Genomic DNA, 13,773 nt, shown 5'->3' on the forward strand with positions numbered 1-13,773 from the left:
GTCCAGTGCAGAGAAGGCAAAACAAGCTGTTTATTTGTAGGATCCTTCTGTTTTCTGTATGCCCCATGCAGTAATAATGCCCTAGTTTCTGGGTCGTTGACCCAGGTATATGCTGAGGAAGCCAAAGCCTCCAGACATCCAATACAGCCCACGATGTAATGTCTTTGTCAGTTGGTGCAAAATGTAATTGTTTCTAAATTTGTGGCAATGAAGGTGGCAGTGGCAGTGTCCATGGCTTCATAGCCAAAAAAGGTGTGAGTGTTTGCTAGAACCTCTCTCTCTCTACCCCAAAACTAGAGAAGGAAGTAGCTGAGGTCTGGTGATGTGGATGGTTTCAAAAACTCTCAGGTACTGCAAAACCTGAGCTCCATACCATTCATCCATGGCATTGCTTGAATCAGCTTGCAGTCAATCTCATTTGAGTGTAAGTGCCCATACTTTCTCTGAAAGCTGACAAAGTGCAAGTCCAATCTGTTTAGGAGGTAGTAAATTGTAGAAAAATGAAAAAATTCTTACAGACTTTTAGCAAATCATAGTTATGGTCCTCACTGCTGCATCTGGTCCAGGGCTATAATTAGAGGATTTAACGAATTCCCTGGTGGCTCAGATGGTAAAGCGTCTGCCTACAATGCAGGAGACCTGGGTTCGATCCCTGGCTCGGGAAGATTCCCTGGAGAAGGAAATGGCAATCCACTCCAGTACTCTTGCCTGGAAAATCCCATGGATGGAGGAGCTTGGTGCAGGCTACTGTCCATGGGGTCATAAAGAGTTGGGCACAACTGAGCGACTTTACAAAGGAATAAAAAGTGCAGCGAGTAATAGAAATGTAGAGAGGCAGAAGATGGCATTATGCTAGGTTTAAAATATTCAAAACTTGTAAGGATTCAGAGTTTATATCATCTCTAGTTTTTCTTATTTTCATGCCCCTCCTACTTGCTAGATATAAAATATTTTTCTTGAAATTATTTGTTCTAGTTCTGTGAAAAATATCGCTGGTAGCTTGATAGGGATTGCATTGAATTTGTAAATTGCTTTGGGTAGTGTACTCATTTTCACTATATTGATTCTTCCGATCCATGAACATGGTATATTTCTCCATCTATTAGTGTCCTCTTTGATTTCTTTCATCAGTGTTTTATAGTTTTCTATATATAGGTCTTTAGTTTCTTTAGGTAGATATATTCCTAAGTATTTTATTCTTTTCGTTGCAATGGTGAATGGAATTGCTTCCTTAATTTCTTTTTCTACTTTCTCATTATTAGTGTATAGGAATGCAAGGGATTTCTGAGTGTTGATTTTATATCCTGCAACTTTACTATATTCATTGATTAGCTCTAGTAATTTTCTGGTGGACTCTTTAGGGTTTTCTATGTAGAGGATCATGACATCTGCAAACAGTGAGAGTTTTACTTCTTCTTTTCCAATTTGGATTCCTTTTATTTCTTTTTCTTCTCTGGTTGCTGTGGCCAAAACTTCCAGAACTATGTTGAATAGTAGCAGTGAAAGTGGGCACCCTTGTCTTGTTCCTGACTTTAGGGGAAATGCTTTCAATTTTCCACCATTGAGGATAATGTTTGCTGTGGGTTTGTCATATATAGCTTTTATTATTTTGAGATATGTTCCTTCTATTCCTGCTTTCTGGAGAATTTCTATCATAAATGGATGTTGAATTTTGTCAAAGGCCTTCTCTGCATCTATTGAGATAATCATATGGCTTTTTTCAATTTGTTAATGTGGTGAATTACATTGATTGATTTGCAGATATTGAAGAATCCTTGCATCCCTGGGATAAAGCCCACTTGGTCATGGTGTATGATCTTTTTAATGTGTTGTTGGATTCTGATTGCTAGAATTTTGTTGAGGATTTTTGCATCTATGTTCATCAGTGATATTGGCCTGTAGTTTTCTTTTTTTGTAGTATCTTTGTCAGGTTTTGGTATTAGGGTGATGGTGGCCTCATAGAATGAGTTTGGAAGTTTACCTTCCTCTGCAATTTTCTGGAAGAGTTTGAGTAGGATAGGTGTTAGCTCTTCTCGAAATTTTTGGTAGAATTCAGCTGTGAAGCCGTCTGGACCTGGGCTTTTGTTTGCTGGAAGATTTATGATTACAGTTTTAATTTCTGTGCTTGTGATGGGTCTGTTAAGATTTTCTATTTCTTCCTGGTTCAGTTTTGGAAAATTGTACTTTTCTAAGAATTTGTCCATTTCTTCCACGTTGTCCATTTTATTGGCATATAATTGCTGATAGTAGTCTCTTATGATCCAAAACATTTCTCCAAAGAAGACATATGGATGGCTAACAAACACATGAAAAGATGCTCAACATCGTTCATTATTAGAGAAATGCAAATAAAAATCACAATGAGGTACCACTTCACACCAGTCAGAATGTCTGCGATCCAAAAATCTGCAAGCAACAAATGCTGGAGAGGGTATGGAGAAAAGGGAACCCTCCTACACTGTTGGTGGGAATGCAAACTAGTACAGCCACTATGGAGAACAGTGTGGAGATTCCTTTAAAAATTGCAAATAGAACTGCCTTATGACCCAGCAATCCCACTGCTGGGCATACACACTGAGGAAACCAGAATTGAAAGAGACACATGTACCCCAATGTTCATTGCAGCACTGTTTATAATAGCCAGGACATGGAAACAACCTAGATGTCCATCAGCAGATGAATGGATAAGAAAGCTGTGGTACATGTACACAATGGAGTATTACTCAGCCGTTAAAAAGAATTCATTTGAATCAGTTCTGATGAGATGGATGAAACTGGAGCCAATTATACAGAGTGAAGTAAGCCAGAAAGAAAAACACCAATACAGTATACTAACACATATATATGGAATTTAGAAAGATGGCAATGACGACCCTGTATGCAAGACAGCAAAAAAGACACAGATGTGTATAACGGGCTTTTAGATCAGAAGGAGAGGGAGAGGGTGGGATGATTTGGGAGAATGGCATTGAAACATGTATACTATCATGTAAGAATCAAATCGCCAGTCTATGTCTAATGCAGGATACAGCATGCTTGGGGCTGGTGCACGGTGATGACCCAGAGAGATGTTATGGGGAGGGAGGTGAGAGGGGGGTTCATGTTTGGGAACACATGTACACCCGTGGTGGATTCATGTCAATGTATGGCAAAACCAATACAGTACTGTAAAGTAAAATAAAGTAAAAATAAAAATTAAAAAAAAGAACCAAAAAAATAAATAAATAAAAGATTTTTCACTTATTATGGAACTGATCTTAACATTTACCTTTTAGTGAATACTTCTAGAATAAAAAAAATGCATTTTGAACTTCTAAATGAAATGAGAATGGATTTGTTGTGTAATTTCTAAACTTGATTCTCTGAATAGGATTATGAAGTTAAACCACCATACAAAATGTAGAAACAGAACAGATTGTTCTATACCCGAGTATGTATTTAATGCAAAAATTTTTTGAAAGTTAACTAAAAAGTTTCCTGGGTATGACTTGATGTGATGCAACTCAATATTGGGATAGAGAGAAGGATAAATATATTTTTAAAAGTTTATTAGAAGGGATTCAGTTCAGTTCAGTCGCTCAGTTGTGTCCAACTCTTTGCGACCCTATGAATTGCAGCATACCACCAGGCCTCCCTGTCCATCACTAACTCCCAGAGTTCACTCAAACTCATGTCTTTTGAGTCGGTGATACCATCCAGCCATCTCATCCTCTGTCGTCCCCTTCTCCTCCTGCCACCAATCCCTCCCAGAATCAGAGTCTTCTCCAATGAGTCAACTCTTCGCATGAGGTGGACAAAGTATTGGCATTTCAGCTTTAGCATCAGTCCTTCCAAAGAATACCCAGGACTGATCTCCTTCAGAATGGACTGGTTGGATCTCCTTGCAGTCCAAGGGACTCTCAAGAGTCTTCTCCAATGCCACAGTTCAAAAGCATCAATTCTATAGTGCTCAGCTTTCTTCACAGTCCAACTCTCACATCCATACATGACCACTGGAAAAACCATAGCCTTGACTAAAGCCTGGACCTTTGTTGGCAAAGTATTGTCTCTGTTTTTTAATATGCTATCTAGGTTGGTCATAACTTTCCTTCCAAGGAGTAAGTGTCTTTTAATTTCATGGCTGCAATCAACATCTGCAGTGATTTTGAGAGGGTAGGGCATAGCATTTTATGACAAAAAGATACTCCATACATATGTGGATATCTCCAAATTTTGGAAAGAACAGAGGAATCAGGAAACAAGGGAAAGACACAAAAGAAATAAAACCTTTGGAGAATTTTGTAAAGAATTCTCCACCTGCGTATATATAAAAAACAGAACATGAATTTGACAAAATACATGCACCCCAGCCCAGATAGGGAAGCAACTTTTGTGACCATCGGCAGATAAATGGATAAAGAAGATGTGATACACACACACAGACACAAATACTACTTAGCCATAAAAGTGAATGAAATTTTGCCATTGGAAGCAACATGGAAAGACTTAGAGGGCATTATGCAAAGTGAAATAAGTCAGACAGAAAAAGACAAATACTGCATGATGTTACTTGTATGTGAAATTTGAAAAATACAACAAACCAGTGAATATAACAAAAAAGAGGCTGAATCGCAGATATAGAGAAAAAAACAGCAGTTACCAGTGGGGAGAGGAAAGGGAGAAGGGGCAATTCAGGGGTAAAGAAGTAAGTGGTATGAACTATTAGGTATAAAATAAGCAAGAAGAATATATTGTACAACATTGGGAGAATATAACGAATATCTTATAATAGCTACTGTTGTTGCTGTCGTGTAGTTGAGTCTGACTCTTTGTGACCTCATGGAATGCAGCAGGCCAGGCTTCCCTGCCCTTCAACATCTCCAAGGGTTTGTGCAGACTCATATCCATTGAGTCCATGATGCCATCCAACCATCTCATCCTCTGTCATCCCCTTCTACTCTTGCCTTCAGTCTTTTCTGGCATCTGTTTATTTTCCAATGAGTCAGCTCTTTGCAAAAGTATTGGAGCCTCAGCTTCAGCATTAGTCCTTCCAATGAATATTCTGGACTGACTTCCTTTAAGATTGACTGGTTTTATCTCCTTGCAGTCCAAGGGACTCTCAAGTCTTCTCCAACACCACTGTTCCAAAGCATCAGTTCTTCAGTGCTCAGCTCTCTTTATGGTCCAGCTCTCACATCCATGCGTGACCACCAGAAAAGCCACGGCTTTGGCTCTACTGAAATTCATCAGCAAAGTAACGTCTCTACTTTTTAATATGCTGTCTAGGTTTGTCATTGCTTTTCTTCCAAGAAGCAAACATCTTTTAATTTCATGGCTGCGGTCACTGTCTGCAGTGATTTTGTAGCCCCCAAAATAAAGTCTGTCACTGTTTCCTTTGTTCACCCATATATTTGCCATGGAATGATGGGACCAGATGCCAAAATTTTAGTTTTTTGAATGTTGAGTTTTAAACCAGCTTTTTCACTCCACTCTTTCAGCTTCAAGACCCTCTTTGCTTTTTGGCATGAGGGTGGTGTCCTCTGCATATCTGAGATTATTGATATTTCTCCTGACAATCTTGATTCCAGCTTGTGCTTCATCCAGCCTGGAATTTCATATGAGATACTCTGCATATAAGTTAAATAAGCAGGGTGACAATATACAACCTTGACTTACTCCTTTCCCAACTTTGAACCAGTCTGTTTTTCCATGCCTGGTTCTAACTGCTGCTTCTTTACCTGCATACAGATTTCTCAGGAGGCAGATAAGGTGGTCTGATATTCCCATTTCTTTAAGAATTTTCCACAGTTTGTTGTGATCCACACAGTCAAAGGCTTTAGTGTAGTCAGTGAAGCAGAAGTAGATAACTATATATAAATGGAGTATAAATTTTAAAATCATGAATCATTACATTGTACATCTGTAACTTATCTAGTGTTGTACAACTATACTTCAATTTAAAAAATAATTGAATAAAAAAAAAGATTTCCCTTGACACTCTCTTGATAAACATTACATGAAAGCAAGGCACAGGGTTTATTAAAGAAAAACTTCATCTAACTACCTGAAAAGTGAAAATGAAAGTCACTCCGTCATGTCTGACAGTATAGTCCATGGAATTCTCCAGGCCAGAATACTGGAGTGGATAGCTATTCTCTCCCCCAGGGGATCTTCCTGACCCAGGAATTGAACTGGGGTCTCCTTCTTTACAGGTGGATTCTTTACCAACTGAGCTAACTACCTGAACTCTCTCCCAAAGCAAAGTATCTGAAAACATGTTACTAATATTGATAATAAATGTATACCTAGAAGGATGCCAGGAAAGCAATGAATTAGAATTTCTGTTATTAATTTTCCTAAAACATAGAAAAACCAACTGGTGATACCAAAGTGATAGGACAGTTAGAAAAATCATGACCGTGTAATAAACATGATTCTTCTCTGTTTGCTAGTTTCTGCGTGTATCACTGACTGCTCATAGTTTCCTTTCCCAGCTAAAAACAAACTCTGAGGGCAATTCCTGTGTTCAAGTTGTGTGAGACAGGCCTGGTCCACAGGACTAGGGTGAAATTTCTTTATAGATTGTAGAATATGGAGTAGAGAAACATTGGAAAAGTCAAGATCCAAGGGCAAGCCTGGGATCAAGCAAAATACCATATTCTTCATCTGAGGAAGATGAACTGAGATGTCAAGACTGAGACAAAGTCTACGGACCAGGAAACTGTGTCCCAGCTAAAGAGATTTTTGAGAGCACTTCTAGAGTCACTGAGCTGGGAGAAGTTCACTTAGCTCTACAGATAGTAGCTGCTTCAAACATCAATCAATTCAAATTAGATTCATTTTTGGATTTTATTCTTTTTCTCTTCTCTTATTGCAAAATAAGTCATTCCAGTGATTTGGTGAATATATATACTCTGTTCTATTGTTTGTATGTCTAAAAGTAGAATTGCTGGTAGTACATATATGTAGCTTTAGTAGATATCTTCCAACCATTATTGAAAATAGTTGTATTAGTTTACATTCACACTAGCACTGTATGGAGTTTCCGTTGTATCATAATCTTACCAACACTAGCAGTATCTGTAGTTTTCATTTTACTTATTCTGATGGGTAAGTAATGGTGTCTCAGCCTGGTCTTAATTTGCACAAACTTGACAATCTATGAAATTAAGCATGTTTTATCATATTCGTTGGCCATTTGGATGTCCTCCTATGAGAATTGTCTATTCAAAACATTTGTCTGTGTTTCTCTTGGACTATATGCTTTTTTCTTATTGATTTGAAGATATTCTTAGTATATTCTAGGTAAAAGTCTTTTGTCAGATATCTATCTATCCATCACCTATCTATAACTTTTACCATTGTGTTTTGGTTTTGATTCTATTAGTAGTGTTTTTGATATGTGGACATTCTTAATTCTATGCAGAACATTACATACTTAAATATTATCCAATTAATCATTCTTCCCTTTGTGTAATCTTAATTCTATGTCTTGATGAAGAAATCTTTGCCTTTTCTAAAAACAACCAGAAGACTCCATTATACCTTCTCTTAATCTTTGTTGTTTTAACTTTAATAATTGGATCTACAATTCTTCTGAAATCTACTTTTCTATATGTCATGAGGTAGTCATTGCATTTATATATAGTAACAATGAAACATCTAAAAATGAAATAAATAAAAGTATTCCATTCACAGTAGCATCAAAAACAATAAAATACTTATGAATAAATTTAACCATGGAGGTGAAAGATCCAAACACTAAAACTACAAAACATGGTTGAAGGAAATTGAAAAAGAAGAAAAAACAGGAAGATACCTATATTCATGGATTACAAATTGATATCTTTAAATTATTTGTACTTCCCAAAACCATCTATAGATTCAATGCGGTTCCTATCAAACTTCCAGTGGCATTTTTGCAGTTATAGCTAGAAATTCTAAAATTTGTATGGGCCCACAAAAGATCCCAAATATCCAAAGCAGTCCTAAGAAAGAACAAAGGTAGAGGCATCATACTACCTGATATTAAACTATACTACAAAGCTATAATAATCAATACAGTATGGTACTGGCATCAAAAATAAACACATAGACCAATGGAACAAAATCAAGAGCCCAGAAATAAACATTTTCATGTTTGTTCAACTATATTTCATAAGGGAACAAGGAATACTCGGTGGGAAAGGATAGTCTCTTGAATAAATGGTTCTGGGAAAACTGGATAACATTATGCAAAAAAATGACATCAGACCCCTATCTTATACCACTCACAAAATTAATTTAAAATGGCCAAGATGGTCTTTATGTCTTTAAACATAAGACCTGAAAGTGTGAAGCTACTAGAAGAAAGCATACAGAAAAACTCCATGACATTAGTCTTAGTAATGATTTCACAGATATGACATCAAAAGCACATCAATGAAAGCAAAAAATAAATCAGACTACTGCAAACTAAACAGCTTCTGCACAACAAAAAAAAGTGATCAACAAAGTGAAGAGACCCGTGGAATGGGAGAAAATATTTGCAAATTATATACCCGATGAGTTATATTCAAACTATATAAAAAAACTCACACAATAGCAACAATATCAATTAAAAAATGGGTAGCGGAACTAAATATTCATTTTTCCAAAGAAGACATACAAATGACCAACAGGCATGTGAAAAAGTACTACAAATCATTAATCATCAGAGAAATGCAAGTCAAAACACAAGAGATATCACTACATACATGTTAGAATGGCTTTTATCAAGAAGACAAGCATTAACAAGTATTGTCAAGGATATGGAGAAATTGGAACTCTTGTACACTACTGATGGGAATGTCAGTTGGTATAGCCACTAGGGAAAAGCGTATGGATGTTCCTTAAAAAATTAAAAACAGAACCAGCATGTGATCCAGCAATCCCACTTCTGAGTATATATCTAAAGGATATGAAAATACAAAAACAGATTACTGATATCTGCACTCCCATGTTCATCACAGTATTATTCATAATAGCCAAGATATGGAAACAATAAATGCTAATGATAAATGAAGATATGTGTTATATAAGATATGTCATATATATAATGGAACATCATTCAGCCATGAGAAAAAAGATTATATTGCCATTTGTGACAACATGGATGGACCTTGAGGGCCCTATGATAAGTGAGATGAGTCATACAAGGAAGACACTGTATGTCATCAGTTATATGTGGACTCTTAAAAAGCTGACTTTTAAAATAAGATGAATAAGTTCTGGGGAGCCTACTGTGCAGCACTGCAATTATAGTTAATAATACTGTATTATACACTTGAAAGTTGCTGGGAGAGTAGATTGTAAATGTTCTCATCATAAAAAAGAAATGACATTTATGGTACATGATGGAAGTGTTAGCTAACACTATCATGGTAATCACTTTGCAATATATATCGAATCACCACACCGTACACGTTAAATTTGGAGAAGGAAATGGAAACCCACTCCAGTACTCTTGCCTGGAGAATTCCATGAATGGAGGAACCTGGTGGGCCACAGTCCATGGAGTCACAAAGAGTCAGACACAACTGTGTGACTAAACAAAAACAACAAATCACCATACTGTACACCTTAAATTTACACAGCGTTCTGTGTCAAGTATATCTTAATGAAGCTGGGGGGAAAAGCATCAGTTTTTCATATGGATATTCAATGGAAACTGTACCCCTTACACTCACTGCCCTGCAGTGTCATCTTTGTTATGCATAAGAGAATCATGTGAGTGTGGGTTTGTTTCCCAATCCATTTCTTTTTCCTTTATTTTGCCAGTACCATGTGGTCTTCATTACTGCAGCTTGACAATAAGACATGATAACTGGCACTAGAAGTAAGTTCTTCCACTTTATTCTTCTAAAAGAATCTTGGCTATTCTTGGGCCTTTATATTTTGATACAAATTTTAGAATAAGCTAATCAATTTTCAACAAGAAAAAAAAACTCTTCTGGGATTTTTAGTTGGAATACGTTGAATCTATAGATCACTTATAAGGAAGAGAATAGTTAGCTTATACATGATTGTATCTTCCAATTCATGAGTATACTGTATCCTTTCATTTAAGTCTTTAATTTCAACAATGTTTTGTCATTTCCAGGATACAGAATTTTCACATATGGCAATCTATTCTAGAAATAGATTTATTTCGAGATACTTTATGTTTTGAAGTGAAGTGTTGGTCACTAAGTTGTGTCTGACTCTGATATGGATTGTAGCTCAGCAGTCTCCTCTGTCCATGGAATTCTCCAGACAAGAATTCTGGAATGGATTGCCATTCCCTTCTCCAGGGTATCTTCCTGACCTAGGGGTTGAATCTCTTATGTCTCCTGCATTTTCAGGCATGTTCTTACCACTCACTTGGGCTTCCCTTGTGGCTCAGCTGGTAAAGAATCCACCTGCAATGCAGGAGACCTAGGTTTGATCCCTGGGTTAGGAAGATCCCCTGGAAAAGGGAAAGGCATTTCTGCTTTATTGACTATGCCAAAGCCTTCGATTGTGTGGATCACAATAAACTGTGGAAAATTCTGAAAGAGATGGGAATACCAGACCACCTGACCTGCCTCTTGAGAAATCTGTATGCAAGCCAGGAAGCAACAGTAAGAACTGGACATGGAACAACAGACTGGTTCCAAATAGGAAAAGGAGTACATCAAGGCTGTATATTGTCACCCTGCTTATTTAACTTATATGCAGAGTACATCACGAGAAACGCTGGGCTGGAAGAAACACAAGCTGGAATCAAGATTGCCAGGAGAAATATCAATAAGCTCATATATGCAGATGACACCACCCTTATGGCAGAAAGTGAAGAGGAACTAATAAACCTCTTGATGAAAGTGAAAGAGAAGAGTGAAAAATTTGGCTTAAAGCTCAACATTCAGAAAATGAAGATCATGGCATCTGGTCCCATCACTTTATGGCAAATAGATGGGGAAACAGTGGAAACACTGCCAGACTTTATTTTGGGGGGCTCCAAAATCACTGCAGATGGTGATTGCAGCCATGAAATTAAAAGACGTTTACTCCTTAGAAGAAAAGTTATGAGCAACCTAGATAGCATATTCAAAAGCAGAGACATAACTGTGCCGACTAAGGTCCGTCTAGTCAAGGCTATGGTTTTTCCAGTAGTCATGTATGGATGTGAGAATTGGACTGTGAAGAAGGCTGAGCGCTGAAGAATTGATGCTTTTGAACTGTGGTGTTGGAGAAGACTCTTGAGAGTCCCTTGGACTGCAAGGAGATCCAACCAGTCCATTCTGAAGGAGATCAGTCCTGGGTGTTCTTTCGAAGGAATGATGCTAAAGCTGAAACTCCAGTACTTTGGCCACCTCATGTGACAAGCTGACTCACTGGAAAAGACTCTGATACTGGGAGGGATTGGTGGTAGGAGGAGAAGGGGACGACCGAGGATGAGATGGCTGGATGGCATCACTGACTCGATGGACGTGAGTTGAGTGAACTCTGGGAGTTGGTGGTGGACAGGGAGGCCTGGCGTGCTGTGATTCATGGGGTCGTAAAGAGTTGGACTTGACTGAGCAAATGAACTGAACTGAACCCACTCCTGTATTCTGGCCCGGAGAATTCCATGGACTCTGCACAGTGCATGGAGTCACAAAGAGTTGGACACGACCCAACAACTTTCACTCACTCACTCTTTACTGCTAGTGCCACCTGGGAAACCCCACTGTAAAAGTTATCTTTAACATTTTTTATTTTATATTTTCTGTAGTTGGTCGTTGGTATATTGACCTTGTTTTTAGTGATCTAGCTGAATTCACTTATAAATTTTAGTAACTTTTCCACATTTTTTTATTTACAATATATGTAATTATATTGTTTATAATGAAGGACAGTTTTATTTCTTCCTGTAACATCTTGATGACTTTCATTTCTTTTTTCAGATATTTTTTCAGACTGAAACTTCCAAACAATCTTCTCCCCTTCCCAAACTCTGAAAAATGTTTTCAATAAAACAGAAGATCCCATCTGTTTCCAACTTAAAAAAAATTTCTTTTCATGAATTATATTTTATTTTTCTTTAGCTACTGATAAGATTGTATGTGCTTTCTCCTTTTCTTCCATTAATGCCAATTACATTGACTTATTTTTGATTGCTAAAACACCATTACAATTCATTGAATAAAACTGACTCATCTTAACATTCTGTACTGTTTGGTGTAGGATTTTTGACATCTGTGTTCATGTAAAAAATTTTATCTCATTTAAATTTTTTATAATATTTCCACATTTTCTGGAATTATGCAGGCCTCATAAAAAGAATGAGAAGTGTTTCTTGTGCTTTTTTAAGTCTTTGGAAGTGTTTGTATAGAATTCTTGTTGTTTCTTCATAAACATTTTGAGGCATTCACTAGTGAAATTAACTTGACAAAATTTTTTTTTGGGGGGGGAGTTTTGAATGGGTTCAATTATTAAAATAGACACAGAATTAATTCTCTATTTCTCTTCCTAACATCTTTAGCTGGAGAAGGCAATGGCACCCCACTCCAGTACTCTTGCCTGGAAAATCCCACGGATGGAGGAGCCTGGTGGGCTGCAGTCCATGGGGTCGCGAAGAGTCGGACACGACTGAGTGACTTCACTTTCACTTTCCACTTTCATGCCTTGGAGAAGGAAATGGCAACCCACTCCAGTGTTCTTGCCTGGAGAATCCCAGGGACGGCAGAGCCTGGTGGGCTGCAGTCTATGGGGTCCCACAGAGTTGGTCACAACTGAAGCGATTTACCAGCAGCAACATCTTTAGCAAATTTTGTTTTTAAAGGTGTCTATTCCTTTCATCTAAACTGTCAAACATATTTGTGTCAAGGCATTATCTTTCTGATATTGATACAACCTACAACAGTGTTGTGTTTGTTCCTAATTTTGACAAGTTGGTTATCTCGGTCTCCATCTCTGTGTGTCCCTCTCTTTCTCTCTTTTTTTCAACTTGATCAGGCCCATTTGTGGTTATCAATTTTATTACTTAAGACAACTTTGCACTTTTTTTTTTCCATTCTGCATTTGCTTTCTACTTCACATATTTCTACTTTTATTTTTATTATTTCATTCAAATTATTTTTCTGTTTTTAATATGTTGTTCCTTTTTCTACCTTCTTGAGATGGAAACTTTGATACTGATTATTAGCCCTTTCTTATAAGAGGTTAGAGCTATAAATTGTCTCTAGAGAATATCATTGTAACTAAGTTTTCATGTGCTTTATTTACTTCCTAAGGCTTTCTGATTGCTGTTGTGGTTTTTGTCTTTCAATCATGCATACAATATTCTTTAACTTCCAAATGTTGGAGATTTTCTAGTTATTGGTTATTATTTTACTGCTTAATTTAGCAGTGACCAGAAGCCTATATTTTGTATTATTCAAGTTTTTGAAACATTTTAAAATTATTTTTATGGAATTTGCTAAATTTAGGTTTTGGAATATATTCAATATGCATTTAAAGATAATGTACATTCTATCATTATAGTATGCACTGTTCAATTTATGCCGATAAGTCATTTGTTGTGCTGTCCAAATCTATATTCTTAAAATTTTTTGTCTGTTTTTCTATCAGCTATGAATAGTAGTGAGTTAAACTCATATACTTTGTATTTGTTTAATTATCTCTTTACTGTATCAACTTTCACTTCTATCTATCTGTCTGTCTGGGCTTTCCCGTTGGCTCAAAGATAAAGAATCTGCCTGCAATACAGAAGACTCAGACCATCCGGGGTTCAACCCTTGGGTTGGGAATCTCCTGGAGGAGGAAATGGCAACC

The 13,773-nt window shown here is 37.1% G+C and overlaps 1 non-coding gene across 1 annotated transcript; it reads left to right on the top strand.

Annotated features, from left to right (window-relative positions):
- Positions 1 to 592: 592 nt before the first annotated feature.
- On the top strand, positions 593 to 664 carry TRNAC-ACA (transfer RNA cysteine (anticodon ACA)). The gene has a single exon. It is a non-coding gene; the product is annotated as a tRNA-Cys (tRNA).
- The last annotated feature ends 13,109 nt before the right edge of the window (positions 665 to 13,773 follow it).

Source organism: Capricornis sumatraensis, chromosome 2 (genome assembly GCF_032405125.1).
Source record: "Capricornis sumatraensis isolate serow.1 chromosome 2, serow.2, whole genome shotgun sequence".
NCBI lineage: Eukaryota > Metazoa > Chordata > Mammalia > Artiodactyla > Bovidae > Capricornis > Capricornis sumatraensis.